Raw genomic sequence first — 21,660 nt, 5'->3', positions numbered from 1 at the left:
AAGTCGCCTCAGCCAGAAGCCACAGGCACTGGTGTGGTGTAAGTGGCCTCAGCCAGCAGCAAAAGGGCCCTGGTGTGGTGTAAGTCGCCTCAGCCAGCAGCCACAGGCCCTGGTGTGGTGTAGGTGGCCTCAGCTAGCAGCACAAGACATTGGAAAAGAGCCAAAAGCAGTGTTGTTAATGTGCCCTCATTAATGGGCAGATGCTTTTGGTCTTTTAATACACCCCTTCTCTGGATCAAAAGCGGTTCAATGACATGAAAAGGAAAGGCTTACAGCACCAGGTATTCCCAGGCAGTCTCCCATCCAAGTACTAACCAAGCCCAGCCCTGCTTAGCTTCCGAGATCAGACGAGGTCGGGCGTGCTCAGGGTGGTATGGCCGTAAGCTGCTGGCCCCAGCACAATGTCTCAATTTATGGATTCAAGTGATTAGGTGGCAAGTACCTGAAGTTACGAAGACAATCCTATAACCATACCTGCATGTTTGCATAATACCCTAACCCAAAGGCTCAGTTTGGCATTTATCCAACAGCACAGGCCCTGGATTGTTGAAGATGGCCTCAGGAACCAGCACAGGGCCTGGTGTGTTGTACATGGCCACAGCAAGCAGCACAGGGCCTGGTTTGGTGAAGATGGCCTCGGCCAGAAGCGCAGGGCCTGGTGTGATGTGAGTGGCCTGAGCAAGAGCCACAGGCCCTGGTGTGGTGTAAGTGGCCTCAGCCAGCAGCCACAGGCCCTGGTGTGGTGTAAGTGGCCTGAGCAAGTGCCACAGGCCCTGGTGTGGTGTAAGTGACCTAAGCCAGAGCCACAGGCCCTGGTGTGGTGTAAGTGGCCTCAATAGCAAATAAGGCCCTGGTGTGGTGTAAGTGGCCTGAGCAAGAGCCACAGGGCCTGGTTTGGTGAAGATGGCCTCGGCCAGAAGCGCAGGGCCTGGTGTGGTGTAAGTGGCCTCAGCCAGCAGCCACAGGCCCTGGTGTGGTGTAAGTCGCCTCAGCCAGAAGCCACAGGCACTGGTGTGGTGTAAGTGGCCTCAGGAACCAGCACAGGGCCTGGTGTGTTGTACATGGCCACAGCTAGCAGCAGAGGGCCAGGTTTGGTGAAGATGGCCTCGGCCAGAAGCGCAGGGCCTGGTGTGATGTGAGTGGCCTGAGCAAGAGCCACAGGCCCTGGTGTGGTGTAAGTGGCCTCAGCCAGCAGCCACAGGCCCTGGTGTGGTGTAAGTCGCCTCAGCCAGAAGCCACAGGCACTGGTGTGGTGTAAGTGGCCTCAGGAACCAGCACAGGGCCTGGTGTGTTGTACATGGCCACAGCTAGCAGCAGAGGGCCAGGTTTGGTGAAGATGGCCTCGGCCAGAAGCGCAGGGCCTGGTGTGATGTGAGTGGCCTGAGCAAGAGCCACAGGCCCTGGTGTGGTGTAAGTGGCCTCAATAGCAACTAAGGCCCTGGTGTGGTGTAACTGGCCTCAGCCAGCAGCCACAGGCCCTTGTGTGGTGTAAGTGGCCTCAGCCAGCAGCCACAGGCCCTGGTGTGGTGTAAGTGGCCTCAGCCAGTGCCACAGGCCCTGGTGTGGTGTAAGTGGCCTGCGCAAGAGCCACAGACCCTGGTGTGGTGTAATTGGCCTCAATAGCAACTAAGGCCCTGGTGTGGTGTAGGTGGCCTCAGCCAGCAGCCACAGGCCCTGGTGTGGTGTAAGTGGCCTCAGCCAGAGCCACAGGCCCTGATGTGGTGTAAGTGGCCCCAGCCGGTCACTCAGGCCCTGGTGTGGTGTAGGTGGCATCAGCTAGCAGCACAAGACATTGGAAAAGAGCCAAAAGCAGTGTCGTTAATGTGCCCTCATTAATGGGCAGCTGCTTTTGGTCTTTTAATACACTCCTTCTCTGGATCAAAAGCGGTTCAATGACATGAAAATGAAAGGCTTACAGCACCAGGTATTCCCAGGCAGTCTCCCATCCAAGTACTAACCAAGCCCAGCCCTGCTTAGCTTCCGAGATCAGACGAGGTCGGGCGTGCTCAGGGTGGTATGGCCGTAAGCTGCTGGCCCCAGCACAATGTCTCAATTTATGGATTCAAGTGATTAGGTGGCAAGTACCTGAAGTTACGAAGACAATCCTATAACCATACCTGCATGTTTGCATAATACCCTAACCCAAAGGCTCAGTTTGGCATTTATCCAACAGCACAGGCCCTGGATTGTTGAAGATGGCCTCAGGAACCAGCACAGGGCCTGGTGTGTTGTACATGGCCACAGCAAGCAGCACAGGGCCTGGTTTGGTGAAGATGGCCTCGGCCAGAAGCACAGGGCCTGGTGTGATGTGAGTGGCCTGAGCAAGAGCCACAGGCCCTGGTGTGGTGTAAGTGGCCTCAGCCAGCAGCCACAGGCCCTGGTGTGGTGTAGGTGGCCTCAGCCAGCAGCCACAGGCCCTGGTGTGGTGTAAGTGGCCTGAGCAAGAGCCACAGGCCCTGGTTTGGTGTAAGTGGCCTCAGCCAGCAGCCACAGGCCCTGGTGTGTTGTAAGTGGCCTCAGCCAGCAGCCACAGGCCCTGGTGTGGTGTAAGTGGCCTGAGCAAGAGCCACAGGCCCTGGTTTGGTGTAAGTGGCCTCAGCCAGCAGCCACAGGCCCTGGTGTGTTGTAAGTGGCCTCAGCCAGCAGCCACAGGCCCTGGTGTGGTCTAAGTGGCCTCAGCCAGTGCCACAGGCCCTGGTGTGGTGTAAGTGGCCTGAGCAAGAGCCACAGGCCCTGGTGTGGTGTAAGTGGCCTGAGCAAGTGCCACAGGCCCTGGTGTGGTGTAAGTGGCCTGAGCAAGAGCCACAGGCCCTGGTGTGGTGTAAGTGGCCTCAGCCAGCAGCCACAGGCCCTGGTGTGGTGTAAGTGGCCTCAGCCAGCAGCCACAGGCCCTGGTGTGGTGTAAGTGGCCTCAGCCAGAGCCACAGGCCCTGATGTGGTGTAAGTGGCCCCAGCCGGTCACTCAGGCCCTGGATTGTTGAAGATGGCCTCAGGAACCAGCACAGGGCCTGGTGTGTTGTACATGGCCACAGCAAGCAGCACAGGGCCTGGTTTGGTGAAGATGGCCTCGGCCAGAAGCGCAGGGCCTGGTGTGATGTGAGTGGCCTGAGCAAGAGCCACAGGCCCTGGTGTGGTGTAAGTGGCCTCAGCCAGCAGCCACAGGCCCTGGTGTGGTGTAAGTCGCCTCAGCCAGAAGCCACAGGCACTGGTGTGGTGTAAGTGGCCTCAGCCAGCAGCAAAAGGGCCCTGGTGTGGTGTAAGTGGCCTGAGCAAGAGCCACAGGCCCTGGTGTGGTGTAAGTGGCCTGAGCAAGAGCCACAGGCCCTGGTGTGGTGTAAGTGGCCTGAGCAAGTGCCACAGGCCCTGGTGTGGTGTAAGTCGCCTCAGCCAGAAGCCACAGGCACTGGTGTGGTGTAAGTGGCCTCAGCCAGCAGCAAAAGGGCCCTGGTGTGGTGTAAGTCGCCTCAGCCAGCAGCCACAGGCCCTGGTGTGGTGTAGGTGGCCTCAGCTAGCAGCACAAGACATTGGAAAAGAGCCAAAAGCAGTGTTGTTAATGTGCCCTCATTAATGGGCAGATGCTTTTGGTCTTTTAATACACCCCTTCTCTGGATCAAAAGCGGTTCAATGACATGAAAAGGAAAGGCTTACAGCACCAGGTATTCCCAGGCAGTCTCCCATCCAAGTACTAACCAAGCCCAGCCCTGCTTAGCTTCCGAGATCAGACGAGGTCGGGCGTGCTCAGGGTGGTATGGCCGTAAGCTGCTGGCCCCAGCACAATGTCTCAATTTATGGATTCAAGTGATTAGGTGGCAAGTACCTGAAGTTACGAAGACAATCCTATAACCATACCTGCATGTTTGCATAATACCCTAACCCAAAGGCTCAGTTTGGCATTTATCCAACAGCACAGGCCCTGGATTGTTGAAGATGGCCTCAGGAACCAGCACAGGGCCTGGTGTGTTGTACATGGCCACAGCAAGCAGCACAGGGCCTGGTTTGGTGAAGATGGCCTCGGCCAGAAGCGCAGGGCCTGGTGTGATGTGAGTGGCCTGAGCAAGAGCCACAGGCCCTGGTGTGGTGTAAGTGGCCTCAGCCAGCAGCCACAGGCCCTGGTGTGGTGTAAGTGGCCTGAGCAAGTGCCACAGGCCCTGGTGTGGTGTAAGTGACCTAAGCCAGAGCCACAGGCCCTGGTGTGGTGTAAGTGGCCTCAATAGCAAATAAGGCCCTGGTGTGGTGTAAGTGGCCTGAGCAAGAGCCACAGGGCCTGGTTTGGTGAAGATGGCCTCGGCCAGAAGCGCAGGGCCTGGTGTGATGTGAGTGGCCTGAGCAAGAGCCACAGGCCCTGGTGTGGTGTAAGTGGCCTCAGCCAGCAGCCACAGGCCCTGGTGTGGTGTAAGTCGCCTCAGCCAGAAGCCACAGGCACTGGTGTGGTGTAAGTGGCCTCAGGAACCAGCACAGGGCCTGGTGTGTTGTACATGGCCACAGCTAGCAGCAGAGGGCCAGGTTTGGTGAAGATGGCCTCGGCCAGAAGCGCAGGGCCTGGTGTGATGTGAGTGGCCTGAGCAAGAGCCACAGGCCCTGGTGTGGTGTAAGTGGCCTCAGCCAGCAGCCACAGGCCCTGGTGTGGTGTAAGTCGCCTCAGCCAGAAGCCACAGGCACTGGTGTGGTGTAAGTGGCCTCAGGAACCAGCACAGGGCCTGGTGTGTTGTACATGGCCACAGCTAGCAGCAGAGGGCCAGGTTTGGTGAAGATGGCCTCGGCCAGAAGCGCAGGGCCTGGTGTGATGTGAGTGGCCTGAGCAAGAGCCACAGGCCCTGGTGTGGTGTAAGTGGCCTCAATAGCAACTAAGGCCCTGGTGTGGTGTAACTGGCCTCAGCCAGCAGCCACAGGCCCTTGTGTGGTGTAAGTGGCCTCAGCCAGCAGCCACAGGCCCTGGTGTGGTGTAAGTGGCCTCAGCCAGTGCCACAGGCCCTGGTGTGGTGTAAGTGGCCTGCGCAAGAGCCACAGACCCTGGTGTGGTGTAATTGGCCTCAATAGCAACTAAGGCCCTGGTGTGGTGTAGGTGGCCTCAGCCAGCAGCCACAGGCCCTGGTGTGGTGTAAGTGGCCTCAGCCAGAGCCACAGGCCCTGATGTGGTGTAAGTGGCCCCAGCCGGTCACTCAGGCCCTGGTGTGGTGTAGGTGGCATCAGCTAGCAGCACAAGACATTGGAAAAGAGCCAAAAGCAGTGTCGTTAATGTGCCCTCATTAATGGGCAGCTGCTTTTGGTCTTTTAATACACTCCTTCTCTGGATCAAAAGCGGTTCAATGACATGAAAATGAAAGGCTTACAGCACCAGGTATTCCCAGGCAGTCTCCCATCCAAGTACTAACCAAGCCCAGCCCTGCTTAGCTTCCGAGATCAGACGAGGTCGGGCGTGCTCAGGGTGGTATGGCCGTAAGCTGCTGGCCCCAGCACAATGTCTCAATTTATGGATTCAAGTGATTAGGTGGCAAGTACCTGAAGTTACGAAGACAATCCTATAACCATACCTGCATGTTTGCATAATACCCTAACCCAAAGGCTCAGTTTGGCATTTATCCAACAGCACAGGCCCTGGATTGTTGAAGATGGCCTCAGGAACCAGCACAGGGCCTGGTGTGTTGTACATGGCCACAGCAAGCAGCACAGGGCCTGGTTTGGTGAAGATGGCCTCGGCCAGAAGCGCAGGGCCTGGTGTGATGTGAGTGGCCTGAGCAAGAGCCACAGGCCCTGGTGTGGTGTAAGTGGCCTCAGCCAGCAGCCACAGGCCCTGGTGTGGTGTAAGTGGCCTGAGCAAGTGCCACAGGCCCTGGTGTGGTGTAAGTGACCTAAGCCAGAGCCACAGGCCCTGGTGTGGTGTAAGTGGCCTCAATAGCAAATAAGGCCCTGGTGTGGTGTAAGTGGCCTGAGCAAGAGCCACAGGGCCTGGTTTGGTGAAGATGGCCTCGGCCAGAAGCGCAGGGCCTGGTGTGATGTGAGTGGCCTGAGCAAGAGCCACAGGCCCTGGTGTGGTGTAAGTGGCCTCAGCCAGCAGCCACAGGCCCTGGTGTGGTGTAAGTCGCCTCAGCCAGAAGCCACAGGCACTGGTGTGGTGTAAGTGGCCTCAGGAACCAGCACAGGGCCTGGTGTGTTGTACATGGCCACAGCTAGCAGCAGAGGGCCAGGTTTGGTGAAGATGGCCTCGGCCAGAAGCGCAGGGCCTGGTGTGATGTGAGTGGCCTGAGCAAGAGCCACAGGCCCTGGTGTGGTGTAAGTGGCCTCAGCCAGCAGCCACAGGCCCTGGTGTGGTGTAAGTCGCCTCAGCCAGAAGCCACAGGCACTGGTGTGGTGTAAGTGGCCTCAGGAACCAGCACAGGGCCTGGTGTGTTGTACATGGCCACAGCTAGCAGCAGAGGGCCAGGTTTGGTGAAGATGGCCTCGGCCAGAAGCGCAGGGCCTGGTGTGATGTGAGTGGCCTGAGCAAGAGCCACAGGCCCTGGTGTGGTGTAAGTGGCCTCAGCCAGCAGCCACAGGCCCTGGTGTGGTGTAGGTGGCCTCAGCCAGCAGCCACAGGCCCTTGTGTGGTGTAAGTGGCCTCAGCCAGCAGCCACAGGCCCTGGTGTGGTGTAAGTGGCCTCAGCCAGTGCCACAGGCCCTGGTGTGGTGTAAGTGGCCTGAGCAAGAGCCACAGACCCTGGTGTGGTGTAATTGGCCTCAATAGCAACTAAGGCCCTGGTGTGGTGTAGGTGGCCTCAGCCAGAGCCACAGGCCCTGATGTGGTGTAAGTGGCCCCAGCCGGTCACTCAGGCCCTGGTGTGGTGTAAGTGGCCTGAGCAAGAGCCACAGACCCTGGTGTGGTGTAATTGGCCTCAATAGCAACTAAGGCCCTGGTGTGGTGTAACTGGCCTCAGCCAGCAGCCACAGGCCCTGGTGTGGTGTAAGTGGCCTCAGCCAGAGCCACAGGCCCTGATGTGGTGTAAGTGGCCCCAGCCGGTCACTCAGGCCCTGGATTGTTGAAGATGGCCTCAGGAACCAGCACAGGGCCTGGTGTGGTGTAAGTGGCCTGAGCAAGAGCCACAGGCCCTGGTGTGGTGTAAGTGGCCTGAGCAAGAGCCACAGGCCCTGGTGTGGTGTAAGTGGCCTGAGCAAGAGCCACAGGGCCTGGTTTGGTGAAGATGGCCTCAGCCAGAAGCGCAGGGCCTGGTGTGATGTGAGTGGCCTGAGCAAGAGCCACAGGCCCTGGTGTGGTGTAAGTGGCCTCAGCCAGCAGCCACAGGCCCTGGTGTGGTGTAAGTGGCCTCAGCCAGCAGCCACAGGCCCTGGTGTGGTGTAGGTGGCCTCAGCCAGCAGCCACAGGCCCTGGTGTGGTGTAAGTGGCCTCAGCCAGTGCCACAGGCCCTGGTGTGGTGTAAGTGGCCTGAGCAAGAGCCACAGACCCTGGTGTGGTGTAATTGGCCTCAATAGCAACTAAGGCCCTGGTGTGGTGTAGGTGGCCTCAGCCAGCAGCCACAGGCCCTGGTGTGGTGTAAGTGGCCTCAGCCAGAGCCACAGGCCCTGATGTGGTGTAAGTGGCCCCAGCCGGTCACTCAGGCCCTGGTGTGGTGTAGGTGGCATCAGCTAGCAGCACAAGACATTGGAAAAGAGCCAAAAGCAGTGTCGTTAATGTGCCCTCATTAATGGGCAGCTGCTTTTGGTCTTTTAATACACCCCTTCTCTGGATCAAAAGCGGTTCAATGACATGAAAATGAAAGGCTTACAGCACCAGGTATTCCCAGGCAGTCTCCCATCCAAGTACTAACCAAGCCCAGCCCTGCTTAGCTTCCGAGATCAGACGAGGTCGGGTGTGCTCAGGGTGGTATGGCCGTAAGCTGCTGGCCCCAGCACAATGTCTCAATTTATGGATTCAAGTGATTAGGTGGCAAGTACCTGAAGTTACGAAGACAATCCTATAACCATACCTGCATGTTTGCATAATACCCTAACCCAAAGGCTCAGTTTGGCATTTATCCAACAGCACAGGCCCTGGATTGTTGAAGATGGCCTCAGGAACCAGCACAGGGCCTGGTGTGTTGTACATGGCCACAGCAAGCAGCACAGGGCCTGGTTTGGTGAAGATGGCCTCGGCCAGAAGCGCAGGGCCTGGTGTGATGTGAGTGGCCTGAGCAAGAGCCACAGGCCCTGGTGTGGTGTAAGTGGCCTCAGCCAGCAGCCACAGGCCCTGGTGTGGTGTAGGTGGCCTCAGCCAGCAGCCACAGGCCCTGGTGTGGTGTAAGTGGCCTGAGCAAGAGCCACAGGCCCTGGTTTGGTGTAAGTGGCCTCAGCCAGCAGCCACAGGCCCTGGTGTGTTGTAAGTGGCCTCAGCCAGCAGCCACAGGCCCTGGTGTGGTGTAAGTGACCTGAGCAAGAGCCACAGGCCCTGGTTTGGTGTAAGTGGCCTCAGCCAGCAGCCACAGGCCCTGGTGTGTTGTAAGTGGCCTCAGCCAGCAGCCACAGGCCCTGGTGTGGTCTAAGTGGCCTCAGCCAGTGCCACAGGCCCTGGTGTGGTGTAAGTGGCCTGAGCAAGAGCCACAGGCCCTGGTGTGGTGTAAGTGGCCTGAGCAAGTGCCACAGGCCCTGGTGTGGTGTAAGTGGCCTAAGCCAGAGCCACAGGCCCTGGTGTGGTGTAAGTGGCCTCAATAGCAAATAAGGCCCTGGTGTGGTGTAAGTGGCCTGAGCAAGAGCCACAGGGCCTGGTTTGGTGAAGATGGCCTCAGCCAGAAGCGCAGGGCCTGGTGTGATGTGAGTGGCCTGAGCAAGAGCCACAGGCCCTGGTGTGGTGTAAGTGGCCTCAGCCAGCAGCCACAGGCCCTGGTGTGGTGCAAGTCGCCTCAGCCAGAAGCCACAGGCACTGGTGTGGTGTAAGTGGCCTCAGCCAGCAGCAAAAGGGCCCTGGTGTGGTGTAAGTCGCCTCAGCCAGCAGCCACAGGCCCTGGTGTGGTGTAGGTGGCCTCAGCCAGCAGCCACAGGCCCTGGTGTGGTGTAAGTGGCCTCAATAGCAACTAAGGCCCTGGTGTGGTGTAAGTGGCTTCAGCCAGCAGCCACAGGCTCTGGTGTGGTGTAACTGGCCTCAGCCAGCAGCCACAGGCCCTGGTGTGGTGTAAGTGGCCTCAGCCAGAGCCACAGGCCCTGATGTGGTGTAAGTGGCCCCAGCCGGTCACTCAGGCCCTGGTGTGGTGTAGGTGGCATCAGCTAGCAGCACAGGGCCTGGTTTGGTGAAGATGGCCTCGGCCAGAAGCGCAGGGCCTGGTGTGATGTGAGTGGCCTGAGCAAGAGCCACAGGCACTGGTGTGGTGTAAGTGGCCTCAGCCAGCAGCAAAAGGGCCCTGGTGTGGTGTAAGTCGCCTCAGCCAGCAGCCACAGGCCCTGGTGGGGTGTAGGTGGCCTCAGCCAGCAGCCACAGGCCCTGGTGTGGTGTAAGTGGCCTCAGCCAGCAGCCACAGGCCCTGGTGTGGTGTAAGTCGCCTCAGCCAGTGCCACAGGCCCTGGTGTGGTGTAAGTGGCCTGAGCAAGAGCCACAGACCCTGGTGTGGTGTAATTGGCCTCAATAGCAACTAAGGCCCTGGTGTGTTGTACATGGCCACAGCAAGCAGCACAGGGCCTGGTTTGGTGAAGATGGCCTCGGCCAGAAGCACAGGGCCTGGTGTGATGTGAGTGGCCTGAGCAAGAGCCACAGGCCCTGGTGTGGTGTAAGTGGCCTCAGCCAGCAGCCACAGGCCCTGGTGTGGTGTAGGTGGCCTCAGCCAGCAGCCACAGGCCCTGGTGTGGTGTAAGTGGCCTGAGCAAGAGCCACAGGCCCTGGTTTGGTGTAAGTGGCCTCAGCCAGCAGCCACAGGCCCTGGTGTGTTGTAAGTGGCCTCAGCCAGCAGCCACAGGCCCTGGTGTGGTGTAAGTGGCCTGAGCAAGAGCCACAGGCCCTGGTTTGGTGTAAGTGGCCTCAGCCAGCAGCCACAGGCCCTGGTGTGTTGTAAGTGGCCTCAGCCAGCAGCCACAGGCCCTGGTGTGGTCTAAGTGGCCTCAGCCAGTGCCACAGGCCCTGGTGTGGTGTAAGTGGCCTGAGCAAGAGCCACAGGCCCTGGTGTGGTGTAAGTGGCCTGAGCAAGTGCCACAGGCCCTGGTGTGGTGTAAGTCGCCTCAGCCAGAAGCCACAGGCACTGGTGTGGTGTAAGTGGCCTCAGCCAGCAGCAAAAGGGCCCTGGTGTGGTGTAAGTCGCCTCAGCCAGCAGCCACAGGCCCTGGTGTGGTGTAGGTGGCCTCAGCCAGCAGCCACAGGCCCTGGTGTGGTGTAAGTGGCCTCAATAGCAACTAAGGCCCTGGTGTGGTGTAAGTGGCTTCAGCCAGCAGCCACAGGCTCTGGTGTGGTGTAACTGGCCTCAGCCAGCAGCCACAGGCCCTGGTGTGGTGTAAGTGGCCTCAGCCAGAGCCACAGGCCCTGATGTGGTGTAAGTGGCCCCAGCCGGTCACTCAGGCCCTGGTGTGGTGTAGGTGGCATCAGCTAGCAGCACAAGACATTGGAAAAGAGCCAAAAGCAGTGTTGTTAATGTGCCCTCATTAATGGGCAGATGCTTTTGGTCTTTTAATACACCCCTTCTCTGGATCAAAAGCGGTTCAATGACATGAAAAGGAAAGGCTTACAGCACCAGGTATTCCCAGGCAGTCTCCCATCCAAGTACTAACCAAGCCCAGCCCTGCTTAGCTTCCGAGATCAGACGAGGTCGGGCGTGCTCAGGGTGGTATGGCCGTAAGCTGCTGGCCCCAGCACAATGTCTCAATTTATGGATTCAAGTGATTAGGTGGCAAGTACCTGAAGTTACGAAGACAATCCTATAACCATACCTGCATGTTTGCATAATACCCTAACCCAAAGGCTCAGTTTGGCATTTATCCAACAGCACAGGCCCTGGATTGTTGAAGATGGCCTCAGGAACCAGCACAGGGCCTGGTGTGTTGTACATGGCCACAGCAAGCAGCACAGGGCCTGGTTTGGTGAAGATGGCCTCGGCCAGAAGCGCAGGGCCTGGTGTGATGTGAGTGGCCTGAGCAAGAGCCACAGGCCCTGGTGTGGTGTAAGTGGCCTCAGCCAGCAGCCACAGGCCCTGGTGTGGTGTAAGTGGCCTGAGCAAGTGCCACAGGCCCTGGTGTGGTGTAAGTGACCTAAGCCAGAGCCACAGGCCCTGGTGTGGTGTAATTGGCCTCAATAGCAAATAAGGCCCTGGTGTGGTGTAAGTGGCCTGAGCAAGAGCCACAGGGCCTGGTTTGGTGAAGATGGCCTCGGCCAGAAGCGCAGGGCCTGGTGTGATGTGAGTGGCCTGAGCAAGAGCCACAGGCCCTGGTGTGGTGTAAGTGGCCTCAGCCAGCAGCCACAGGCCCTGGTGTGGTGTAAGTCGCCTCAGCCAGAAGCCACAGGCACTGGTGTGGTGTAAGTGGCCTCAGGAACCAGCACAGGGCCTGGTGTGTTGTACATGGCCACAGCTAGCAGCAGAGGGCCAGGTTTGGTGAAGATGGCCTCGGCCAGAAGCGCAGGGCCTGGTGTGATGTGAGTGGCCTGAGCAAGAGCCACAGGCCCTGGTGTGGTGTAAGTGGCCTCAATAGCAACTAAGGCCCTGGTGTGGTGTAACTGGCCTCAGCCAGCAGCCACAGGCCCTTGTGTGGTGTAAGTGGCCTCAGCCAGCAGCCACAGGCCCTGGTGTGGTGTAAGTGGCCTCAGCCAGTGCCACAGGCCCTGGTGTGGTGTAAGTGGCCTGAGCAAGAGCCACAGACCCTGGTGTGGTGTAATTGGCCTCAATAGCAACTAAGGCCCTGGTGTGGTGTAGGTGGCCTCAGCCAGCAGCCACAGGCCCTGGTGTGGTGTAAGTGGCCTCAGCCAGAGCCACAGGCCCTGATGTGGTGTAAGTGGCCCCAGCCGGTCACTCAGGCCCTGGTGTGGTGTAGGTGGCATCAGCTAGCAGCACAAGACATTGGAAAAGAGCCAAAAGCAGTGTCGTTAATGTGCCCTCATTAATGGGCAGCTGCTTTTGGTCTTTTAATACACCCCTTCTCTGGATCAAAAGCGGTTCAATGACATGAAAATGAAAGGCTTACAGCACCAGGTATTCCCAGGCAGTCTCCCATCCAAGTACTAACCAAGCCCAGCCCTGCTTAGCTTCCGAGATCAGACGAGGTCGGGCGTGCTCAGGGTGGTATGGCCGTAAGCTGCTGGCCCCAGCACAATGTCTCAATTTATGGATTCAAGTGATTAGGTGGCAAGTACCTGAAGTTACGAAGACAATCCTATAACCATACCTGCATGTTTGCATAATACCATAACCCAAAGGCTCAGTTTGGCATTTATCCAACAGCACAGGCCCTGGATTGTTGAAGATGGCCTCAGGAACCAGCACAGGGCCTGGTGTGTTGTACATGGCCACAGCAAGCAGCACAGGGCCTGGTTTGGTGAAGATGGCCTCGGCCAGAAGCACAGGGCCTGGTGTGATGTGAGTGGCCTGAGCAAGAGCCACAGGCCCTGGTGTGGTGTAAGTGGCCTCAGCCAGCAGCCACAGGCCCTGGTGTGGTGTAGGTGGCCTCAGCCAGCAGCCACAGGCCCTGGTGTGGTGTAAGTGGCCTGAGCAAGAGCCACAGGCCCTGGTTTGGTGTAAGTGGCCTCAGCCAGCAGCCACAGGCCCTGGTGTGTTGTAAGTGGCCTCAGCCAGCAGCCACAGGCCCTGGTGTGGTGTAAGTGGCCTGAGCAAGAGCCACAGGCCCTGGTTTGGTGTAAGTGGCCTCAGCCAGCAGCCACAGGCCCTGGTGTGTTGTAAGTGGCCTCAGCCAGCAGCCACAGGCCCTGGTGTGGTCTAAGTGGCCTCAGCCAGTGCCACAGGCCCTGGTGTGGTGTAAGTGGCCCCAGCCGGTCACTCAGGCCCTTGTGTGGTGTAGGTTGCATCAGCTAGCAGCACAAGACATTGGAAAAGAGCCAAAAGCAATGTCGTTAATGTGCCCTCATTAATGGGCAGATGCTTTTGGTCTTTTAATACACCCCTTCTCTGGATCAAAAGCAGTTCAATGACATGAAAATGAAAGGCTTACAGCACCAGGTATTCCCAGGCAGTCTCCCATCCAAGTACTAACCAAGCCCAGCCCTGCTTAGCTTCCGAGATCAGACGAGGTCGGGCGTGCTCAGGGTGGTATGGCCGTAAGCTGCTGGCCCCAGCACAATGTCTCAATTTATGGATTCAAGTGATTAGGTGGCAAGTACCTGAAGTTACGAAGACAATCCTATAACCATACCTGCATGTTTGCATAATAACCTAACCCAAAGGCTCAGTTTGGCATTTATCCAACAGCACAGGCCCTGGATTGTTGAAGATGGCCTCAGGAACCAGCACAGGGCCTGGTGTGTTGTACATGGCCACAGCAAGCAGCACAGGGCCTGGTTTGGTGAAGATGGCCTCGGCCAGAAGCGCAGGGCCTGGTGTGATGTGAGTGGCCTGAGCAAGAGCCACAGGCCCTGGTGTGGTGTAATTGGCCTCAATAGCAAATAAGGCCCTGGTGTGGTGTAAGTGGCCTGAGCAAGAGCCACAGGGCCTGGTTTGGTGAAGATGGCCTCGGCCAGAAGCGCAGGGCCTGGTGTGATGTGAGTGGCCTGAGCAAGAGCCACAGGCCCTGGTGTGGTGTAAGTGGCCTCAGCCAGCAGCCACAGGCCCTGGTGTGGTGTAAGTCGCCTCAGCCAGAAGCCACAGGCACTGGTGTGGTGTAAGTGGCCTCAGCCAGCAGCAAAAGGGCCCTGGTGTGGTGTAAGTCGCCTCAGTCAGCAGCCACAGGCCCTGGTGTGGTGTAGGTGGCCTCAGCCAGCAGCCACAGGCCCTGGTGTGGTGTAAGTCGCCTCAGCCAGAAGCCACAGGCACTGGTGTGGTGTAAGTGGCCTCAGCCAGCAGCAAAAGGGCCCTGGTGTGGTGTAAGTCGCCCCAGTCAGCAGCCACAGGCCCTGGTGTGGTGTAGGTGGCCTCAGCCAGCAGCCACAGGCCCTGGTGTGGTGTACGTGGCCTCAGCCAGCAGCCACAGGCCCTGGTGTGGTGTAAGTGGCCTCAGCCAGCAGCCACAGGCCCTGGTGTGGTGTAAGTGGCCTCAGCCAGTGCCACAGGCCCTGGTGTGGTGTAAGTGGCCTGAGCAAGAGCCACAGACCCTGGTGTGGTGTAATTGGCCTCAATAGCAACTAATGCCCTGGTGTGGTGTAGGTGGCCTCAGCCAGCAGCCACAGGCCCTGGTGTGGTGTAAGTGGCCTCAGCCAGAGCCACAGGCCCTGATGTGGTGTAAGTGGCCCCAGCCGGTCACTCAGGCCCTGGTGTGGTGTAGGTGGCATCAGCTAGCAGCACAAGACATTGGAAAACAGCCAAAAGCAATGTCGTTAATGTGCCCTCATTAATGGGGAGCTGCTTTTGGTCTTTTAATACACCCCTTCTCTGGATCAAAAGCGGTTCAATGACATGAAAATGAAAGGCTTACAGCACCAGGTATTCCCAGGCAGTCTCCCATCCAAGTACTAACCAAGCCCAAACCCTGCTTAGCTTCCGAGATCAGACGAGGTCGGGCGTGCTCAGGGTGGTATGGCCGTAAGCTGCTGGCCCAAGCACAATGTCTCAATTTATGGATTCAAGTGATTAGGTGGCAAGTACCTGAAGTTACGAAGACAATCCTATAACCATACCTGCATGTTTGCATAATACCCTAACCCAAAGGCTCAGTTTGGCATTTATCCAACAGCACAGGCCCTGGATTGTTGAAGATGGCGTCAGGAACCAGCACAGGGCCTGGTGTGTTGTACATGGCCACAGCAAGCAGCACAGGGCCTGGTTTGGTGAAGATGGCCTCGGCCAGAAGCACAGGGCCTGGTGTGATGTGAGTGGCCTGAGCAAGAGCCACAGGCCCTGGTGTGGTGTAAGTGGCCTCAGCCAGCAGCCACAGGCCCTGGTGTGGTGTAGGTGGCCTCAGCCAGCAGCCACAGGCCCTGGTGTGTTGTAAGTGGCCTCAGCCAGCAGCCACAGGCCCTGGTGTGGTCTAAGTGGCCTCAGCCAGTGCCACAGGCCCTGGTGTGGTGTAAGTGGCCTGAGCAAGAGCCACAGGCCCTGGTGTGGTGTAAGTGGCCTGAGCAAGTGCCACAGGCCCTGGTGTGGTGTAAGTGGCCTAAGCCAGAGCCACAGGCCCTGGTGTGGTGTAAGTGGCCTCAATAGCAAATAAGGCCCTGGTGTGGTGTAAGTGGCCTGAGCAAGAGCCACAGGGCCTGGTTTGGTGAAGATGGCCTCAGCCAGAAGCGCAGGGCCTGGTGTGATGTGAGTGGCCTGAGCAAGAGCCACAGGCCCTGGTGTGGTGTAAGTGGCCTCAGCCAGCAGCCACAGGCCCTGGTGTGGTGTAAGTGGCCTCAGCCAGCAGCCACAGGCCCTGGTGTGGTGTAGGTGGCCTCAGCCAGCAGCCACAGGCCCTGGTGTGGTGTAAGTGGCCTCAATAGCAACTAAGGCCCTGGTGTGGTGTAAGTCGCCTCAGCCAGCAGCCACAGGCCCTGGTGTGGTGTAGGTGGCCTCAGCCAGCAGCCACAGGCTCTGGTGTGGTGTAACTGGCCTCAGCCAGCAGCCACAGGCCCTGGTGTGTTGTAAGTGGCCTCAGCCAGCAGCCACAGGCCCTGGTGTGGTGTAAGTGGCCTGAGCAAGAGCCACAGGCCCTGGTTTGGTGTAAGTGGCCTCAGCCAGCAGCCACAGGCCCTGGTGTGTTGTAAGTGGCCTCAGCCAGCAGCCACAGGCCCTGGTGTGGTCTAAGTGGCCTCAGCCAGTGCCACAGGCCCTGGTGTGGTGTAAGTGGCCTGAGCAAGAGCCACAGGCCCTGGTGTGGTGTAAGTGGCCTGAGCAAGTGCCACAGGCCCTGGTGTGGTGTAAGTCACCTCAGCCAGAAGCCACAGGCACTGGTGTGGTGTAAGTGGCCTCAGCCAGCAGCAAAAGGGCCCTGGTGTGGTGTAAGTCGCCTCAGCCAGCAGCCACAGGCCCTGGTGTGGTGTAGGTGGCCTCAGCCAGCAGCCACAGGCCCTGGTGTGGTGTAAGTGGCCTCAATAGCAACTAAGGCCCTGGTGTGGTGTAAGTGGCTTCAGCCAGCAGCCACAGGCTCTGGTGTGGTGTAACTGGCCTCAGCCAGCAGCCACAGGCCCTGGTGTGGTGTAAGTGGCCTCAGCCAGAGCCACAGGCCCTGATGTGGTGTAAGTGGCCCCAGCCGGTCACTCAGGCCCTTGTGTGGTGTAGGTTGCATCAGCTAGCAGCACAAGACATTGGAAAAGAGCCAAAAGCAATGTCGTTAATGTGCCCTCATTAATGGGCAGATGCTTTTGGTCTTTTAATACACCCCTTCTCTGGATCAAAAGCGGTTCAATGACATGAAAATGAAAGGCTTACAGCACCAGGTATTACCAGGCAGTCTCCCATCCAAGTACTAACCAAGCCCAGCCCTGCTTAGCTTCCGAGATCAGACGAGGTCAGGCGTGCTCAGGGTGGTATGGCCGTAAGCTGCTGGCCGTAAGCTGCTGGCCCCAGCACAATGTCTCAATTTATGGATTCAAGTGATTAGGTGGCAAGTACCTGAAGTTACGAAGACAATCCTATAACCATACCTGCATGTTTGCATAATACCCTAACCCAAAGGCTTAGTTTGGCATTTATCCAACAGCACAGGCCCTGGATTGTTGAAGATGGCCTCAGGAACCAGCACAGGGCCTGGTGTGTTGTACATGGCCACAGCTAGCAGCAGAGGGCCAGGTTTGGTGAAGATGGCCTCGGCCAGAAGCGCAGGGCCTGGTGTGATGTGAGTGGCCTGAGCAAGAGCCACAGACCCTGGTGTGGTGTAATTGGCCTCAATAGCAACTAAGGCCCTGGTGTGGTGTAACTGGCCTCAGCCAGCAGCCACAGGCCCTGGTGTGGTGTAAGTGGCCTCAGCCAGAGCCACAGGCCCTGATGTGGTGTAAGTGGCCCCAGCCGGTCACTCAGGCCCTGGATTGTTGAAGATGGCCTCAGGAACCAGCACAGGGCCTGGTGTGGTGTAAGTGGCCTGAGCAAGAGCCACAGGCCCTGGTGTGGTGTAAGTGGCCTGAGCAAGAGCCACAGGCCCTGGTGTGGTGTAAGTGGCCTGAGCAAGAGCCACAGGCCCTGGTGTGGTGTAAGTGGTCTCAGCCAGCAGCCACAGGCCCTGGTGTGGTGTAGGTGGCCTCAGCCAGCAGCCACAGGCCCTTGTGTGGTGTAAGTGGCCTCAGCCAGCAGCCACAGGCCCTGGTGTGGTGTAAGTGGCCTCAGCCAGTGCCACAGGCCCTGGTGTGGTGTAAGTGGCCTGAGCAAGAGCCACAGACCCTGGTGTGGTGTAATTGGCCTCAATAGCAAATAAGGCCCTGGTGTGGTGTAAGTGGCCTGAGCAAGAGCCACAGGGCCTGGTTTGGTGAAGATGGCCTCGGCCAGAAGCGCAGGGCCTGGTGTGATGTGAGTGGCCTGAGCAAGAGCCACAGGCCCTGGTGTGGTGTAAGTGGCCTCAGCCAGCAGCCACAGGCCCTGGTGTGGTGTAGGTGGCCTCAGCCAGCAGCCACAGGCCCTTGTGTGGTGTAAGTGGCCTCAGCCAGCAGCCACAGGCCCTGGTGTGGTGTAGGTGGCCTCAGCCAGCAGCCACAGGCCCTGGTGTGGTGTAAGTGGCCTCAGCCAGTGCCACAGGCCCTGGTGTGGTGTAAGTGGCCTGAGCAAGAGCCACAGACCCTGGTGTGGTGTAATTGGCCTCAATAGCAACTAAGGCCCTGGTGTGGTGTAGGTGGCCTCAGCCAGCAGCCACAGGCCCTGGTGTGGTGTAAGTGGCCTCAGCCAGCAGCCACAGGCCCTGATGTGGTGTAAGTGGCCCCAGCCGGTCACTCAGGCCCTGGTGTGGTGTAGGTGGCATCAGCTAGCAGCACAAGACATTGGAAAACAGCCAAAAGCAATGTCGTTAATGTGCCCTCATTAATGGGGAGCTGCTTTTGGTCTTTTAATACACCCCTTCTCTGGATCAAAAGCGGTTCAATGACATGAAAATGAAAGGCTTACAGCACCAGGTATTCCCAGGCAGTCTCCCATCCAAGTACTAACCAAGCCCAGCCCTGCTTAGCTTCCGAGATCAGACGAGGTCGGGCGTGCTCAGGGTGGTATGGCCGTAAGCTGCTGGCCCCAGCACAATGTCTCAATTTATGGATTCAAGTGATGAGGTGGCAAGTACCTGAAGTTACGAAGACAATCCTATAACCATACCTGCATGTTTGCATAATACCCTAACCCAAAGGCTCAGTTTGGCATTTATCCAACAGCACAGGCCCTGGATTGTTGAAGATGGCCTCAAGAACCAGCACAGGACCTGGTGTGTTTTACATGGCCACAGCAAGCAGCACAGGGCCTGGTTTGGTGAAGATGGCCTCAGCAAGCAGCCACAGGCCCTGGTTTGGTGTAAGTGGCCTCAGCCAGCAGCCACAGGCCCTGGTGTGTTGTAAGTGGCCTCAACCAGCAGCCACAGGCCCTGGTGTGGTCTAAGTGGCCTCAGCCAGTGCCACAGGCCCTGGTGTGGTGTAAGTGGCCTGAGCAAGAGCCACAGGCCCTGGTGTGGTGTAAGTGGCCTCAGCCAGCAGCCACAGGCCCTGGTGTGGTGTAAGTGGCCTCAGCCAGCAGCCACAGGCCCTGGTGTGGTGTAAGTGGCCTCAGCCAGTGCCACAGGCCCTGGTGTGGTGTAAGTGGCCTGAGCAAGAGCCACAGACCCTGGTGTGGTGTAATTGGCCTCAATAGCAACTAATGCCCTGGTGTGGTGTAGGTGGCCTCAGCCAGCAGCCACAGGCCCTGGTGTGGTGTAAGTGGCCTCAGCCAGCAGCCACAGGCCCTGGTGTGGTGTAAGTGGCCTCAGCCAGAGCCACAGGCCCTGATGTGGTGTAAGTGGCCCCAGCCGGTCACTCAGGCCCTTGTGTGGTGTAGGTTGCATCAGCTAGCAGCACAAGACATTGGAAAAGAGCCAAAAGCAATGTCGTTAATGTGCCCTCATTAATGGGCAGATGCTTTTGGTCTTTTAATACACCCCTTCTCTGGATCAAAAGCGGTTCAATGACATGAAAATGAAAGGCTTACAGCACCAGGTATTCCCAGGCAGTCTCCCATCCAAGTACTAACCAAGCCCAGCCCTGCTTAGCTTCCGAGATCAGACGAGGTCGGGCGTGCTCAGGGTGGTATGGCCGTAAGCTGCTGGCCACAGCACAATGTCTCAATTTATGGATTCAAGTGATGAGGTGGCAAGTACCTGAAGTTACGAAGACAATCCTATAACCATACCTGCATGTTTGCATAATACCCTAACCCAAAGGCTCAGTTTGGCATTTATCCAACAGCACAGGCCCTGGATTGTTGAAGATGGCCTCAGGAACCAGCACAGGGCCTGGTGTGTTGTACATGGCCACAGCAAGCAGCACAGGGCCTGGTTTGGTGAAGATGGCCTCGGCCAGAAGCACAGGGCCTGGTGTGATATGAGTGGCCTGAGCAAGAGCCACAGGCCCTGGTGTGTTGTAAGTGGCCTCAGCCAGCAGCCACAGGCCCTGGTGTGGTGTAGGTGGCCTCAGCCAGCAGCCACAGGCCCTTGTGTGGTGTAAGTGGCCTCAGCCAGCAGCCACAGGCCCTGGTGTGGTGTAAGTGGCCTCAGCCAGTGCCACAGGCCCTGGTGTGGTGTAAGTGGCCTGAGCAAGAGCCACAGACCCTGGTGTGGTGTAATTGGCCTCAATAGCAACTAAGGCCCTGGTGTGGTGTAGGTGGCCTCAGCCAGCAGCCACAGGCCCTGGTGTGGTGTAAGTGGCCTCAGCCAGCAGCCACAGGCCCTGGTGTGGTGTAAGTCGCCTCAGCCAGAAGCCACAGGCACTGGTGTGGTGTAAGTGGCCTCAGGAACCAGCACAGGGCCTGGTGTGTTGTACATGGCCACAGCTAGCAGCAGAGGGCCAGGTTTGGTGAAGATGGCCTCGGCCAGAAGCGCAGGGCCTGGTGTGATGTGAGTGGCCTGAGCAAGAGCCACAGGCCCTGGTGTGATGTGAGTGGCCTGAGCAAGAGCCACAGACCCTGGTGTGGTGTAAGTGGCCTCAGCCAGCAGCCACAGGCCCTGGTGTGGTGTAAGTCGCCTCAGCCAGAAGCCACAGGCACTGGTGTGGTGTAAGTGGCCTCAGGAACCAGCACAGGGCCTGGTGTGTTGTACATGGCCACAGATAGCAGCAGAGGGCCAGGTTTGGTGAAGATGGCCTCGGCCAGAAGCGCAGGGCCTGGTGTGATGTGAGTGGCCTGAGCAAGAGCCACAGGCCCTGGTGTGGTGTAAGTGGCCTCAATAGCAACTAAGGCCCTGGTGTGGTGTAACTGGCCTCAGCCAGCAGCCACAGGCCCTTGTGTGGTGTAAGTGGCCTCAGCCAGCAGCCACAGGCCCTGGTGTGGTGTAAGTGGCCTCAGCCAGTGCCACAGGCCCTGGTGTGGTGTAAGTGGCCTGAGCAAGAGCCACAGACCCTGGTGTGGTGTAATTGGCCTCAATAGCAACTAAGGCCCTGGTGTGGTGTAGGTGGCCTCAGCCAGCAGCCACAGGCCCTGGTGTGGTGTAAGTGGCCTCAGCCAGAGCCACAGGCCCTGATGTGGTGTAAGTGGCCCCAGCCGGTCACTCAGGCCCTGGTGTGGTGTAGGTGGCATCAGCTAGCAGCACAAGACATTGGAAAAGAGCCAAAAGCAGTGTCGTTAATGTGCCCTCATTAATGGGCAGCTACTTTTGGTCTTTTAATACACCCCTTCTCTGGATCAAAAGCGGTTCAATGACATGAAAATGAAAGGCTTACAGCACCAGGTATTCCCAGGCAGTCTCCCATCCAAGTACTAACCAAGCCCAGCCCTGCTTAGCTTCCGAGATCAGACGAGGTCGGGCGTGCTCAGGGTGGTATGGCCGTAAGCTGCTGGCCCCAGCACAATGTCTCAATTTATGGATTCAAGTGATTAGGTGGCAAGTACCTGAAGTTACGAAGACAATCCTATAACCATACCTGAATGTTTGCATAATACCCTAACCCAAAGGCTCAGTTTGGCATTTATCCAACAGCACAGGCCCTGGATTGTTGAAGATGGCCTCAGGAACCAGCACAGGGCCTGGTGTGTTGTACATGGCCACAGCAAGCAGCACAGAGCCTGGTTTGGTGAAGATGGCCTCGGCCAGAAGCGCAGGGCCTGGTGTGATGTGAGTGGCCTGAGCAAGAGCCACAGGCCCTGGTGTGGTGTAAGTGGCCTCAGCCAGCAGCCACAGGCCCTGGTGTGGTGTAGGTGGCCTCAGCCAGCAGCCACAGGCCCTGGTGTGGTGTAAGTGGCCTGAGCAAGAGCCACAGGCCCTGGTTTGGTGTAAGTGGCCTCAGCCAGCAGCCACAGGCCCTGGTGTGTTGTAAGTGGCCTCAGCCAGCAGCCACAGGCCCTGGTGTGGTGTAAGTGGCCTGAGCAAGAGCCACAGGCCCTGGTTTGGTGTAAGTGGCCTCAGCCAGCAGCCACAGGCCCTGGTGTGTTGTAAGTGGCCTCAGCCAGCAGCCACAGGCCCTGGTGTGGTCTAAGTGGCCTCAGCCAGTGCCACAGG

At 58.1% G+C, this 21,660-nt stretch overlaps 11 non-coding genes and 2 pseudogenes across 11 annotated transcripts; all 13 read right to left on the bottom strand.

Annotated features, from left to right (window-relative positions):
* Positions 1 to 266: 266 nt before the first annotated feature.
* On the bottom strand, positions 267 to 385 carry LOC146637357 (5S ribosomal RNA). The gene has a single exon (XR_014905892.1). It is a non-coding gene; the product is annotated as a 5S ribosomal RNA (ribosomal RNA).
* Positions 386 to 1,909: 1,524 nt separating this feature from the next.
* On the bottom strand, positions 1,910 to 2,028 carry LOC146637356 (5S ribosomal RNA). Its single transcript, XR_014905891.1, has one exon. It is a non-coding gene; the product is annotated as a 5S ribosomal RNA (ribosomal RNA).
* A 1,613-nt stretch (positions 2,029 to 3,641) lies between these two features.
* LOC146637355 (5S ribosomal RNA) lies at positions 3,642 to 3,760 on the bottom strand. Its single transcript, XR_014905890.1, has one exon. It is a non-coding gene; the product is annotated as a 5S ribosomal RNA (ribosomal RNA).
* A 1,563-nt stretch (positions 3,761 to 5,323) lies between these two features.
* On the bottom strand, positions 5,324 to 5,442 carry LOC146637354 (5S ribosomal RNA). Its single transcript, XR_014905889.1, has one exon. It is a non-coding gene; the product is annotated as a 5S ribosomal RNA (ribosomal RNA).
* A 2,308-nt stretch (positions 5,443 to 7,750) lies between these two features.
* LOC146637353 (5S ribosomal RNA) lies at positions 7,751 to 7,869 on the bottom strand. The gene has a single exon (XR_014905771.1). It is a non-coding gene; the product is annotated as a 5S ribosomal RNA (ribosomal RNA).
* Positions 7,870 to 10,664: 2,795 nt separating this feature from the next.
* LOC146637352 (5S ribosomal RNA) lies at positions 10,665 to 10,783 on the bottom strand. The gene has a single exon (XR_014905888.1). It is a non-coding gene; the product is annotated as a 5S ribosomal RNA (ribosomal RNA).
* Positions 10,784 to 12,110: 1,327 nt separating this feature from the next.
* Positions 12,111 to 12,229, bottom strand: LOC146637351 (5S ribosomal RNA). The gene has a single exon (XR_014905887.1). It is a non-coding gene; the product is annotated as a 5S ribosomal RNA (ribosomal RNA).
* An 862-nt stretch (positions 12,230 to 13,091) lies between these two features.
* Positions 13,092 to 13,210, bottom strand: LOC146637350 (5S ribosomal RNA). Its single transcript, XR_014905886.1, has one exon. It is a non-coding gene; the product is annotated as a 5S ribosomal RNA (ribosomal RNA).
* A 1,297-nt stretch (positions 13,211 to 14,507) lies between these two features.
* On the bottom strand, positions 14,508 to 14,627 carry LOC146637349 (5S ribosomal RNA; annotated as a pseudogene).
* A 1,808-nt stretch (positions 14,628 to 16,435) lies between these two features.
* LOC146637348 (5S ribosomal RNA) lies at positions 16,436 to 16,554 on the bottom strand (annotated as a pseudogene).
* Positions 16,555 to 18,094: 1,540 nt separating this feature from the next.
* Positions 18,095 to 18,213, bottom strand: LOC146637347 (5S ribosomal RNA). Its single transcript, XR_014905885.1, has one exon. It is a non-coding gene; the product is annotated as a 5S ribosomal RNA (ribosomal RNA).
* Positions 18,214 to 19,153: 940 nt separating this feature from the next.
* LOC146637346 (5S ribosomal RNA) lies at positions 19,154 to 19,272 on the bottom strand. Its single transcript, XR_014905884.1, has one exon. It is a non-coding gene; the product is annotated as a 5S ribosomal RNA (ribosomal RNA).
* A 1,605-nt stretch (positions 19,273 to 20,877) lies between these two features.
* Positions 20,878 to 20,996, bottom strand: LOC146637345 (5S ribosomal RNA). Its single transcript, XR_014905883.1, has one exon. It is a non-coding gene; the product is annotated as a 5S ribosomal RNA (ribosomal RNA).
* Between the last annotated feature and the right edge of the window lie 664 nt (positions 20,997 to 21,660).

This window comes from Diplotaxodon limnothrissa, linkage group LG3 (assembly GCF_057381915.1).
Source record: "Diplotaxodon limnothrissa isolate DT_005_m linkage group LG3, D_limnothrissa_male_GT1.1, whole genome shotgun sequence".
NCBI classification, from domain to species: Eukaryota; Metazoa; Chordata; class Actinopteri; order Cichliformes; family Cichlidae; genus Diplotaxodon; species Diplotaxodon limnothrissa.
The sequence above is the reverse complement of the archived record's forward strand: the minus strand, read 5'-3'. Positions and strand labels throughout refer to the sequence as shown.